This window comes from Leptonychotes weddellii, chromosome 3 (assembly GCF_054177405.1).
Source record: "Leptonychotes weddellii isolate Sample4059 chromosome 3, ASM5417740v2, whole genome shotgun sequence".
In the NCBI taxonomy this organism is placed as follows: domain Eukaryota; kingdom Metazoa; phylum Chordata; class Mammalia; order Carnivora; family Phocidae; genus Leptonychotes; species Leptonychotes weddellii.
Window position 1 is genome coordinate 11,090,678 of NC_138371.1, and position 14,512 is coordinate 11,105,189.

The 14,512-nt window shown below is 40.1% G+C and overlaps 1 long non-coding RNA gene across 2 annotated transcripts; it reads left to right on the plus strand.

Annotated features, from left to right (window-relative positions):
* Positions 1–338: 338 nt before the first annotated feature.
* Positions 339–8,076, plus strand: LOC145720454 (uncharacterized). Of its 2 annotated transcripts, XR_014143361.1 has the most exons (4): positions 339–532; positions 687–827; positions 3,693–3,859; positions 4,752–8,076. It is a non-coding gene; the product is annotated as an uncharacterized LOC145720454 (long non-coding RNA). The 2 variants fall into 2 exon arrangements; XR_014143360.1 differs by having other exon boundaries at positions 340–532; positions 3,693–8,076.
* The last annotated feature ends 6,436 nt before the right edge of the window (positions 8,077–14,512 follow it).

Genomic DNA, 14,512 nt, shown 5'->3' on the forward strand with positions numbered 1-14,512 from the left:
TTCTAAGATATTCTTCAAATATATATATTTCAAATATATATATTCTTCTAAGCTTTTCTTGGAAAGACCCTCCCCTTCCATTCTATTTGTTCCCATTATTGAAACCTAACTGCATTCTATGTGACAAAACAAACCATTAGATCCAACGTGAACCTAATTCCAGGGTCTTTTCTCCCGTTTTTTTTGTTTTGTTTTGTTTTGTTTTTAATATGTGCACACAATTTTTATGGGCTTCACCTCTGTTACTATTGGGCACACAATTCTGCTGAAGCCACAGTTATTTTGCAAGTCAGCAAGGACTTCTCCAGCACTGGGTTGGAGTTACATTGGTAACTTTGCTCTAATTTCCCTCTTTAATGGAAAAAAACATGGACGGAAGGCGGAGGAGCATAAATCTTGCAAGTTGCTTTTCCGAGACCAGCCAGAACTAGCCCTAAATGCAGACGCTGTGCGCTCCTCGCTGGGCTGCTGGCGGCTGTATTCTTCTCATTTCGATTTCAACAAGTAGTCCCAGCCAGAGAAGCATTAGAAGGTAATAGGGGATCAACCAGTTGTTAATCCAGTGGTGACTTCGGTTTGGGGTTCATTTCTTCAAACGGCCAAGCTGCGTGTTGTTCCGTGATCGAGTGCCTTTGTCCTGACAGCGCTTTTCATTTTGTACCTTTCACCATTGTTTTTGGCTGCAGATCAAGCCTCACATCTTCTGGTCACAGAATTCCTTTCTGCAGGCTCCACTGCAGGCTCAGGCCGCCGCGTAACCTGAGACGCCTCAATTTCCCAGCAGACAGCACATTAAAGGGAGGTCTCCCGGCCAGCTGCAGAGACAGGTGTTGTTCTCGCTTCATTTATACCCGCCCCCATTTATTTGTCCTAAGAATTTCTCTCCCAGGCTTCACAACCGCTGAAGGAATCGGGCAGATTTTGTAGGCGCTAGAGTGTGGGATAAAAATGCTTCACCTGCTTGGTAGTTTAGCTTGGTGAACAATGCTTCCAGATGTAGCGCGATCTTTCTGTTGTTTTTGCCCTGCACTCCTTAGGGAGCGAGAGGGGCTGCAGGGCCGCTCAGCGGTCCACCGCACAGTGTGTTTGCCGACTCGGATTCCATCACTGCTCTTTGGAGAGGGCTGACTCATGCTGCTTTCTGAGAAACTGGAGAAGTCCAGAAAATGCTCTGATTATTGTCCTTTTCTCATCCATATTGCAGAGCGATGAAAACCTAAACTGGTTTCGTCCTATCAGATTGAATGTTGGTAGGGCAAATCCAGATCGATTTTTATAGCGCTATTATGTAAGTGAAAAGGGTCAAATATCATAGTGCTGTTGTTTCAAATATATCTTTGGGGAGTGTCGTGATTTTCATTGGACAATGAGCCTATAGGGTGAGTGAGGTGCCCACATGTGGCCTTTCTGGCACGGACCACCATGATCCATTATTAGGTCTTCTCCTATTGGCAACTAAGCTGCAGGTGTTTCTCTTCCTGATCTGAAGTTTAGCTGTGAAAATCCCTCTTTGAGTGGCCTCAGCTTTTTATCACAAGCCACACCCATGTTCAACCCTCTGGGTCTCCTCACATGGGCTTGGGTAATCTGGTTCTTCTCTCCTTTGCAGGATTTGAGGTGAAAAGGAATATTTTTCACAACTAGACTAAGGGCTGGTTAACATAAATTACTATTAGCCACCATTAACAGAAGGTAACTACGTTTGTGACTTAGGTAAGGTGGAATAAGTAGATCCTAGGCATCGGTGAAACCAGATGACTGTGACTTACGATCCTTCCTTCCCGACACTCAGAATCGTCTCTTTCAAGATGTTTGGATGGGACACGGGCCACCTAGGAGAGAGTATCCTGTTCCTGTCTTCCAAAACTCCTGGAAGCTGGTCTTTAAGGAAAGTGGCACATTCTTCGTTCAGACGCTGTCAGCCTCCTTGGACTCTGCCTTGCTTCCTTCGTGCAGGAAATCAGATAACCCAGGATGGTAGCAAGACTTCGGAAGTGGTCTTCCACCACCCTGTCACTTGTGGCCTTTTGAAAACACTGTGTCTTTACTATGTTCGGAAACTCCATGCCACCACAAAATGCCCTGCATTCCAACCACAAACATTAAGAGGCACACTCCTTGCGCACGGAGCTCTTGTAGGCCTTGGTGTCTTTGCTGGGACATTTCTTCTGTCCGTGCTGCTTCGTCATGCCCTCTTTTCTCCCTTTTTACCGGGTGAATTCCTACTTTCCTCGTAGCCCCACATCAACCCTCCCAACCTTTCCTAAGCAGTGCTAGACACTTCCTTCTCTCTTGGTCTCTTTCCTACACCTCATTTTGTCATGTATTACATGATTTTTGCTCTGATCATTGTTTGCCTTGGATCATTTGTTTTATGTGTCTCACGAGAGCATGCATTTCTTGAGGATCAGGATGGTGTCCTATTTATTCATCTTTGTGAACATAGGTCATTCTTGACACTCTTCCCCCCTACCTAGCTCCCATGCGGCTGCCTGGCAGAGTCCCAGACACATAGTAGGTGCTCAGTTAGTATTGGTTAAATTTATAAATGAAGACATGAGTGGATAAAGCCACACTTATAATTGATCTTGAAAGGTTTGGGAGGACCAAGGCAGTCTCTAAATCTGCGAAAGGGACAGTGAATGTGGGGCATAGAGAAGGAAGTCTCCTAACTCCAGCTGCTTGTTTTCTGGGACTTTGCACCAATGGACAAAAATGGACTAGTGTTACCCTTTATCCATCGTCTTCCTTTCCATCTATTTATTGCTACTGTGTTCAGGAAGGGCACATGATAAGTGAGACAATATAGGAAATTCATAGCATGGCATCCTACCTCCCCAAAAAACTGCTGACCGTGGTCCATTTTATCTAGTAGTTCACATTTACAAGTAAAAGATTTACCTTTGCTTCAAAATAAAATGAGGATTAATATATTGGTGCCCCATAGGTAAATATCAAGGAGCATGGTGTTTTTCGTCTTGTGCAGAAAGTAGTTAGTTTTGATCCCATGGTATTCATGTGCTGGTCTGTTCTATCTTTCTTCTCTCTCTGCTCATCTCACAGAGCTATAGGCAAACTGTTCTGGCAACTTTCAAAAACACTCAGAACAATCATAGAGAAAGGGGTGCTATGAAATCCCAGTTTTACAGGGGAAGAAAGAGAGGCTCAGAGGTCAATAACTTACCCAAAGGGCACAGAGCTGGTCAGTGGCAGAGTTGGAATTCAAGCCCAGTCAGACTGGGTCCAGGGCTTGTGCTATCAACTGCCACGATAATCTATCTCTTGTTCAGAAGTGGACTCCACACTCTATGGAGGACAAATCATTTATAGGGAAGGAAACTGAACCGATCATTTAAAGGATCCCCTGCAAATGCTCCATAAAAGGATAAAAAGGAGAGAAAATTAATATTTTCACAGACCCTGGGAAACTTGTTCATGTTCATGCGATTTGTACCTTGAACTAAAGTAACTGATTATTTCCTGCAGTAAGTAACTAGTTCTGTAACTTGGAAAAAATCTCTGACTCCACTTAACTCCTGCAGAGGGCCATGGCATATGGCCTAAATGCCCGAGAGTTTAAGTCAAGATACACTGACATAGTAAAACTATTCTTTTGTTGTTTTACTCTTTCCTTCCTGCTTGGAAAACTTTTCAAGTTTAAAGCCATCTACAAATTGTAATTTTTTCCCTAGAAAGCAGAGGTCACAGAGATAAACGTCAGCTGTCAGAAGAGCCGCAGATGAAGGTGATATTCATTTCTAATGGTTTCTGAGAAGAGAGACCATCAGAGTGAAATCCAGTAATCCCGCATTTCTGATCCCATGCCTACTGAGACGCTCAAACTTGAGTGCAGACCTTGGTAAAGTACTGAGTGCTGAAAGGTAGCTCTGTCTCCTGGGGGATCTGGAATGAGATCTAGTAGAAAGTTTCATTCAAGTTGAATGGAAAACATAAAAGAGAGTGTTCTATGGAACTCAGAAGTCTGGCAGTAATGGATTTGCTCCATGTGTGAAAGACTGGAATAAGTGTTCTTCCCACGGTTGATTTATTAATTGGTTTATTAAGAAAGTCCTACAAGTTAATATTTCACTACCTGCTTGAATATACTTATAAATTCCTAAGTAGAGAGTCCACAAATCAAACAGAAACGGACACGCCAGTACCCATCAAATGATGTTTTCACATTTATCTACATATTTGCCTATAATCGAATAATTTCCTAAGAAATAGTCGTGTGCCTAATTTGAGTAGAATGCTGCATTTTAACTTTGTTTTTAAATTTAGATAGTTCTAAAGATGATCCTGAGTTAATTTATGGGGAAATTATTATACTCCTTCTTGGAATATGCCTGTCTAAATCTATGGTGTGAAATGCACCCATTTCTGAAAGGATTCCTTGGATAATAGTCTCTCATTTTATGAAATTCCATGGCACACCATAGCATGACTGAATAAATTATCCTCTGGACATAGCCTAATTTCCCATAGTCCTAATTCTGAAAGATTTTTCAGGAGGAGAAATGTTGTAAGATTATGAAATCCATGATTTTACTGATGAACAAAATTATACCTGAACTGTCTTAAAAGTGCTTCTTTTCATTAAAAAAAAAAAAAAAAGCTACAGCAAATGAAAGGCATCTATTATATAACTCCCTGGAGTGGATTCCTCTCCTGTTAACTCAAATTTTCAGGAAGCTTGAATTCCTCCAATTCCATTTTAATGCCTTTTTCCCCCTCTCACTCTGTTTCAGTGGCAATGAAGAACAGCTGGACACCATCCTCTGTGATAATAACCTTCATATAGTGGAAACCCGAATGGTTTTGGACATGGTACTCACAAAAACATCTCCTTGCATGATGTCGCTTATTTGGTATTTCCCCCTGTAAATAGCTAGATTCCTTATAGCCAGCCCTTCCAGCCACGATCACATTTTGGCTCTGTTCAGTATAATGCAAGCATTTTCTGCCCCGTCTATTCAGGAATGTCTTCCGAGGAGGTTTCACAATAAAATTTATTGTGTTTAATTTATGACATACAATGTAAGAAGAATGGAATGCCTTTCTGTTAGGATTTGCATTGATAATGAAAGGTTACCATAGTGTCGGTCCGCTTTTACCAAATTTGCCAAATTCTGAAGGGAATGCCAATTAGAAGGCAGTAATGTTTCTCACTGCAGCAGATTGAGACCAATACCTGGTGGCAAGGACCCGTCGCTCTTGGCTGGACCTTACTTCTAATTGGGAAAGAAGGCAAATGCTACATCAAATAGTGTTTATGAAGTGATATCAATCATTCCAAGTAAGAGCCACACCCCAAGGAAGCTGAGGAAGTGATTCAATCTTTCTGAGGTCATCTTTTCTATTAACATCGGGGTAGCCAAAAGTCTGAAAACGCTCACATTTTGCTCTCTTTAGGAAAAAACAACATTGATTTTAGAGGCTTTTGTTATGGAGGCCAGGGGGATTTTCCCACTGCAGCTAAGAGGAAGCTGGGTTTGGATTGGGAAGCCAGACATTTCTTGGCCTGAGTTTCTCACTTGAATGGGATTCTAGTTTGCCCCCTCCTCACCTCGCCAACCCCCAAGCAGCTAGAAGCCCCACCTCCTCCCTTGGACCATATGGGGAAGCTGGCTCAGTGGCTGTTATTCTACTGACTCCAAGTTCACGCAGCTGTTCATTCCCTGCTTAATGTACCGGTAATTACAGCAATGTGCTCTTCTCTTTTTCCAATCATGTAACTTTTTTCTAATGGAAAATGATTTGTTTTTAACAACTTCCATGCATTTTGTTCTTTAATAAGAAAGGGTGTCTCATGGTACTGAGAGACTGAATTCTCTATAAAAAGCAAAAGTCTCTGTATCAGTTTCCAGCTCCATAGGAGGGCTCCGTGGGACTAGCCAAAATTGGGGGGGGGGACTTAAATGGGTGTAACTAACTTGATATGAATAGGTCAGTTGGGAAACAAAGCTCATCGCCTTCTGCACATGGAGGTGGTGAAAGAACATTTTTAAAAAATATGAAACTGGGAAAAATCAAAAGTACAAATTGAGCTCTTCTTTCATGATCCAAATCCAGTGTGCTCTTAAAGGATTTTTAAAACAAATATCTGAAGAGCTTTTCACTTATCTGAGTTCTATCTTTTGGAGCATGTAAATTTTCTGCTTTGATGGTTGGGTTTGGGTGGAGGACTCAAATGATAGCAAGGGATGCATCTTTCCCTTCAGCCATGCCCAGCTCTGGGGCACAGATAAAACATGTGTTTGTTCATGTTATCATTTCATTTGTGGATAAAACATATCACCCTTGGAATCTCTGCCTTTGTAGCTCCCTAAGTGGCACTGGGAGTCATTGCAAGAAGATCATTTCTAAAGCAAAACTTTTCCAACTCATTAGAATACTTCGTTTTGGAGCTTTTATGTAAAAAAATATATATATTAATTAAGCAACAGTTGTAGTAAAGAAAACCAAATCAAATCCCTGTGTGTGGATGGAACTGCTAGTTCTATACAAGACGTAAAGCTAATTTGATCAGGAGGATGATAGCAAAATGAATGTTTCCTTTATATGAAAATTCAAAATTCAAGGAAGTTGAGAGCATGATAGATTTCACGTGCAAATCGAATATGCCTCATTTGACATTTTAGGGATTCATAGAATTTAAGATCTAGCTGAAGTTATAAAATAGATGTTCGGAGCCCTAAATCCTTCAGTGCTAAAATGTATCCATATCTTCGAGGGGCATTAATTTTATTACTTGCGTATTCCCTTTACACTAATAATGGTGAGTAACAACATGATTTGCCAGGAACTACCTATCTCTTATCTAGCTTCCCCTCCAGAAATCTGTAGGTTTTTCTTAGAAGTTCCGTCAGAAATTTTATGACACCAAAGTGAGGAAATTTAAAATACTCATTTTGGAACTTGGAAGTAAATGACTTCTAAATTTGTAATAACGTTGGCAAAACAGTTGCTTGCCTTAAGAACCATCAGAGGTACAGCAGCAAGGAGGATTGGCTTTGGTTCCTCTGAAGTCTTTAGTTAGAAGCTGCACACATGGCCGCCTGCAGTGAGGGGGTCGGTGCTACCTCATGAATCCAGTGAATGAATCTACATTTGATTTCACCCTCTAGGAAATCATTGTTTCAGCTTTGTGAAAAGTAGAAATTCTACTTAACATATTTCAGCAAGCTTTGAGAGTTAGGATCTTCAGAATTAGTAGCAAGACTCTAATCCAGGTGTCTATCTTACCTCAAATTCTATTTCTTCAGATGATTGCATCAGTTGCTTTGAGAAGATTTTATTTGTAAAGCTTTAAGTTACTTTGATATCCATTAGACTTTCAAAATTTATCATCTGATGAATGTCCAAATAAGTAGTTGTATGATAAATCATTGTCCTCATTCCTACTTATTCAGTCAGCAATTTTTTTTTTATTTTTTCCATTTTTATTGAGGAATAACTGACAAATCTGTATATATTTAAAATGTACAATGTGATGATTTGGTATATATTCTGAAGGGTTATCACAATCAAGTTCACTAACACATCCATCACCTCACACATTTACCTTTTATTATGTGTGTAGTGAGAATGCTTAATTAAGGTCTACTCTTATAGCAATTTTTAAGTATGCAATACAGTATTATTAACTATAGTCACCCTGCTGTACATTGGATTGCCAGGACTTATTGGTTTTATAACTAAAACTTTGTATCCTTTGACCAACATCTCCCCATTTCCTCCACCCCTAGTCCCTGGCAAGCACCGTTTTACTCTCTACTTCTATGAGTTCAAACTTTTTTTTTTTTTTAGATTCCACATATAAATGATGTCATGCAGTATTTGTTTTTCTCTGTTCTCTGTCTGGCTTATTTCACTTAACATAATGCCCTCCTGTTTCACTCATGATGTTGCAAATAACAGGATTTCCTTGTTTTTTTTTTTTTTTTTTAAGCTGAATAATATTCCATCATATACGTACCACATCTTCTTTATTTATCTGTTGACAAACACTTGGGTTATTATCCTACACTGGCTATTGTGAATAATGCTGCAATAAACATGGAGGTACAGATATTTCTTCCAGATAATGATTTTTCCCCCCCTTTGGGTACATGCCTAGAAGTGGGATTGCTGGATCATAGGGTAGTTCTATTTTTAATGTCTTAAGGAACCTCCATACTGTTTTCCATAGTGGCTGCACCGGCTTGCATTCCCACCGACAGGCACGAGGGTTCCTTTTCTCCACATCCATGCCAGGCTTTGTTATATCTTTTTGATAATAGAGATCCTGATAGAGGTGAAGTAATATCTCGTTATGTTTTTTATTTGCATTCCTCTGATGGTAAGTGATGTCGAGCACCTTTTCATGTAATTGTTGGCCATTTGTATGTCTTCTTTGGAAAAATGTCTATTCAGGTCTTTTGCCCATTTTTTTTTAAAAAAAGAATTTATTTATTTATTTGAGGGGGGGCACAGAGGGAAAGAGTCTCGAGCAGACTGCCCGCTGAGTGAGATCAATGACCTGAGCCAACACCAAGAGTGATGCTTAACTGACTATGCCACCCAGGAGCCTCTCTTTTGCCCATTTTTAATCGGATTTATTTTGTTTTATTTTATTTTATTTTACTTTATTTGCTATTGAATTGTATAAGTCCCTTATATATTTAGATATCTATCCCTCACCAGATACATTGTTTGCCAATATTGTTTCCATTCCATTGGTTGCCTTTTCATTTTGTTGATTGTTTCCTTTGCTTGTTGAAAATCCATATGTGCCAGTCACTTTTAGGGACCAAGAATTCAGCAGCGAACAAAACAGACAAAAATCTCTGCCTCCTCTAGGTTACAATTTAATAAGAAGAGACAGACAAAATATATCATTAAAAATAGGTTAAATAGCAATAAGAGTCAAGGGAAAAAAAGCACTGTAAAAAAAGACAAGTGATGGGTTACAATTTTGCATGAGGTAGCAGAGAAGACTTCACTAATAGTGACTTGAAGCATGTATTTGAAGAAAGTGAGGTATATGCTATATGGATATCCGAGAGAGCTGTCCAGGCAAAGGAAATAGCAAGTGCAAAGGTCCTGAGGAAGTGTGGATCTAGTGTATTCAAAGAGTAGCAAGGAGGCCAGTGCGCCTAGAGTGAAGAGCGCAATGGGGCAGGTGTTAGGAAATAAGATCAGAAAAATAAGAGGGAGCAAGATCATGCAAAACCATAGTTTATTATAAGGACTTAGCTTTTACTTTGAGATACAGGAAGCCACTGGAGATTTTTAAACAGAAAGTGGCAGAGTCCAACATACCTTTTAACAAGATCATTCCAGCTGTTATGCTGGAAGTTAAGTCAAGGACAGCAAGGAAGGGAGAAGACTAGCCCAGAAGCTGTTATTATAAGCTGGGTGAGAGGTCAAGGTGGAAAAGCAGAGATAGTAGGTATTAAGGGAGTTCCTATTGTATACCAGGCACTCTTCTAGGCCTTATGGATATGGCAGGGGAAAACTGAGGCTCTGCTTCCATGGGACTTACGTTCTTCTGAGACAGAGAACAAAACAATCAACAAATTAACCAATGTATATATAAAATACAGGTGGTGGTAAGTTCTATTAAGAGGAACTCTAGAACATGTTCCTTAGGAACAACCCAGTTTATGATAACAAATACCTACAAATAAATGAATGCCTGTGAAGAGGGGATTGAAAAACAAGTTGTGGCATATTCAATCAGGGAACAGTATGCAGCAATGAAAATGAATACTATAACTCTATGCAACATTGTAGGTGGATTTTAGCAACGTCAATATCAGTGAAAATAAGTTTACAGATACTAAAAACATCTGGTGCATTTTTCATGAAGTCAAACACATACAACCAAAACATACTTTTAAGGTGTTACACATAGCTGTGTTTAATAATATAAAATAACTCTTTTAAAGTTGTTAATATAAGATTTGGGATAGTAATTATCTTGCATGAGGGGAGAGTTTTCATGTTGGATTTGAAATCATATGTTTAATTAGATTATTTTGAAGGAAAAAATGAAGGAAGGAAGGAAAGAGGAAGGAAAGAGAGAAGAGAGGGAGAAATTGATGTAGGGAGGGAGGGAAGCCCTCTCATGAGTTAATACTGAGTGTATGTCATGAACGAAGGATTATGATTAATCTGATTTTATGCCCCTGAGGTAGAGGGTAGTTGTTTGTAGTTGTTTACTTGTTTTTTTGATAGAGTTGTTAAAGAAGTCCTCTGTAAGGAAATGGCATTTGAGCAGAGACATGGATGGAGAGAGAAGTCCAAAGAACAAAGATAGTGCTGTGGCTGGGGAGAAGTAAGAAAGAGGACCAGCAGCAGGAGATGAGTCAGGGAGGTAGCAGGAGTAGGTCACTTTTGGCATTATAGTCCAACGAAATACACTTTGACGTGTACTCCAAAGGAAACTAGAAACCGCTGAAAGGTTCTGAGTAGGAGTAACACTATCTGTTGTACATTTTAAAAGGAGCATTCCTGTTGTGGTATGGGGATGGATATACCAGAATTTTCTCAGCATAATTGACATCTTGGACTGGATAATTCTCTGCTGTGGAAGGTTGGCATGGTAGGATGTTTAGCAGCATCCTTGGCCTCTTATGGAGTTATAGCACTCCCCAACCTACTGGTAACAACCAAAAACGTCCGCAGACATTGTTGAGTGTCTCCTCGGGGCAAATTCATCCCTGGTTGTGAATCACTGGAGGGCACTAAAGTTGGAAAACTATAGAAGCAGAAAGAGGAGGTAGGGAATGCATCCACTGGAGACCATGGCTGTGACTAGGATAGCAATTCCTGGTGTCCTTCCCCCCACCCTTCCCTTTTCTTTTTTCTTTTTTTGTTTACTTATTTTTTTACTTTTTTATAATTCTCATTTTTTAAATTTTATTCAGCTTTAGTGAGGTATACATTACAAATAAAACTGGAAGACATTTTAGGTGTATATCATGCTGATTTGATGTATGTAGACATTGTGTAAGGAGTCCTCCCATGTAGGTTTTTTTTTAAGATTTTATTTATTTGTCAGAGAGAGCGCAGCAGGGGGAGCGACAGACAGAGGGAGAAGCAAGCTTCCCTCTGAGCAGGGGGACTGACGTGGGACTCGATCCCAGGACCCTGGGATCATGACCTGAGCCAAAGGTAGATGCTTAACTGTCTGAGCCACCCAGGGCGTCCCTCCCATGTAGTTAATTAACACCTCCATCACCTCGTATATTTACCTTTTGTGTGTGTGAGAAAATGGAAGTTCTACTCTCTTATAAATTTCAGTGTTATCAATGATAGTCACCATGTTATGCATTAGATCCTCAGATTTTACTCATCTTCTAGCATGGCTCCCTCTTTTCTAAACACACATTTTCACAGTTTGGATTTATACCTACATCTCTGGAATTTCTACAATTTGAGAGTACTTTGAAACCCTCAAAGATGTAATGTCAAAAATTCATTCACAGGCAAAACAGATATTTTCCAGGTGCTCTAGAAACAGTATATTTGAGCATGAAATCATCCATATGGCTGTTCTTTAAGGACCAGGTCTTAACTATCCATTTCTTCTATTGGTTTTGTCAAGCCTGGCGACTCATTTTCTGACTCGCATCCAGGTGAGTTCTGAAGACCTGAAATGAAGACCTCCTCTCGGCCTTAGCTTTAGTCTATCTGAAAGTAAACTTACTGACAACATTTTAACACAGACCACCAGTTAAAGAAAATATCAGAGGCATACTACTCATCCATAGAATGTGTACTTCTGCAGGCAAGTTTCTTTCAGAAGGCACAGGAAGCCATGACTGAGATCATCAGAGAATCAGCTTTGCACCCCAAACATGATAGGGCAAGAGAGTTGGATAAGAATTGTGTTTTGTGCAGGATGCTGAGCAGAAAGCCAAGGTCCTTGACATCAGTAACATAGGAATTAAGGAATATTGTAGAGCATGCTACAGCAGAGCCTGAGAACAAAGTTGACAACAGGAACCTTGAGTGCTTTCCCCTGAGGACTCTGTTCTGTTCTCACAAAGGCCAGGCATCTGAAAGGTAGAAATGTAAACACAAGGACCCCGAGTGGCCTTTGGTCTGAGAGTGAGCCACACAAGCTTCTAAGTAAACAGTTTTTAGGATTCTGGAGTGGTACTGGAAAATGGTTTTATAGGAGAGAAGAATCATCCAGATGCAGAAAATGCAACTCCACTCAAGCAAATCCAACTTCCTTCTCTGACAGGGAGAATGCAATTAAATCCTTCAGGCCAGAAGGTTAGCTGCCCCTGATGCTGGGGGTCTTAGCTCATGCTCATCACTGGTGGTTTACCAGATGACGTTCTATGCCAGGCCTGATATGCTAAGGTAGCCCTGCCTTTGAAAAGGAGGTCATGGTGCACACAAGAGAAAGAGCCTGGATGAGATTCTGTTTTCGATTTACAGTGCTTAACTGTTCATCCCTCATATTCATGGACAAAATCAGAAGCCCACACCATGCTTGGCTTTTTCTAAATAAGGACTCTAATATAACACCAAAAAGAGCTGTGTCAACTCACTTTTGTGAAGTAGGTGGAGGGGCGTATGTCATAACAGCATAACAACAGGAGTAATTATACAAATATTAAATGTTATTGCCACTAGCTAGAGTAGTTCTACGCGATGAACTGACTCAAGCATAGTTCATAATGTGATCAAAATGCACCTTTATTTATCTATTTATCTATTCAGCTGCTCACTCATATTTTAAAAATGTAATTACTGACAGTAATGCCATCTTATCCTCAATGAAAACTCCAAGAGGTCCTTGAATCTGCTACTTATTCTTGGACCTTTGGTCACATTATATCACACAGTCTCAATTTAGAAAATGGAATGTCCTACACAAAAGATTAATCAAAACTGTAGCTCGTTATCAACATCAAATATCTAATCTTCTTCCTTCCCAGGGTGGACCTGCTTCTGGCTGGAAATCTACAAAGGGAAAAGGCCAGTATAGACATGGCATGGCATGTATCTGATTTCGTCTCTATTTTTTATAGCACTTCCTTCCTCTTCCTCCAACAGCTCACCAGCCGGTGTCTGTCCCCCCAAGTCACAGCAGTGGAGAAGACAGAGGAAGTCTTGAGCTGGGCCTCTCACTAGCATGCCTCAAGTTTTCTGGGTTTAACAGATGATTAAGGTTGACTTTTTTTCCCTCAAGAGTCTTTTGCATGGGTGTGCAGAAAACCCCACTCCTACAATCCCCTTGACTTGGGCAGATGCATCTCTAATTATGATGGTAGACTGTAAAGCCTTGTGACACTTAGGAACATGGCATTCTTTTCTACCTCCCCCGCCAGAGGTATCCTCGAGCATCTAGTTGGCCTTGTTAGAAGGACTTGAGGTCTCCCCCTTGGTTCTCTTTCCCATGTTGCATATGTAAGTGAGACACATGTACACCCTTACCCCAGAACTCTGGAATACAAGCAGGTTCACCCTAGGGCAACTACTCCTGTTCCCTTGCCTCAGGCTGCTGTACCTTCCTCAGTCATGAGTTAAGCTGAGCCCACATTTCACACACATTTCATAGCTGTCTGAGTCCTTATGTGGTCATCCCTCAGTAGGTTTGGAACAAACAGGGTATCACCAGCCTCCTTCCCAAGACAGTTTTTCAGTGTATTCTTTTTCTATTCTCTCCATAAAAACTTCTATATTTTTGAAGTTAATGAAGAGATACAAGAATCATGCCATAGATTCTTACCTATTTCCTTTATAAAATCTGTTTACGGTAAACTCTTTCACGCGTTTCATTATCTGATGTTAATTTTCTTAGGACCTCATTCAAGTTAAGTCAGAAAAAGCCCCCATTTTAACCTTCTGTTGAATTTGTGAAAGAAATTGTGCATACATAAGATTATAAAGAAAAGAAAGTTGATTTTCTGTGTTCTTCCATCCTTGGTCTTCCCAGATGCTCATTGACCCATCCATCTATCATTTTTATTAGTTCTTTTCACCAGAAAATATAGAACTTATGGTGCCTAAAACAAGACAATGCGACCACCATTATCACCACCACCTCAAGCAATAGACTTTCTAAACCTTTTATCTCCATTAAAATTCTTTATCACAAGACCCTTGTCCTAAAAACCCAGCACTGCACAGGTCAGAAGATAGTTCTTGACTGTCCTTCTTGTGCCAAGCACTGTAGAGTTCTAACTGCAGAAGGTGACAAAGACAGTTCCCTGGACCAGAAGAGTTCAAGGTTTATTCTAGTTATTTTCATTAGAATATAAAGCAATGCACAGTTTTGCCAATATGTTTTGATCAAATGAAAATTAATTTTCGCAAGAGCTGGGGATATGTGTGTGTGTGTGTGTGTGTATATATATATATCACTATATATATATATATAGTGATGTTGGTCTGAACAACTAAGTCTAAGGATTGAGTGGGACTGTGTCGAGTGGAAGAGGACAGAACATGCTCCTTTAGGTCACAGGTAAGCCAATGTCACCGAAAAGGATCCTTGTTTACT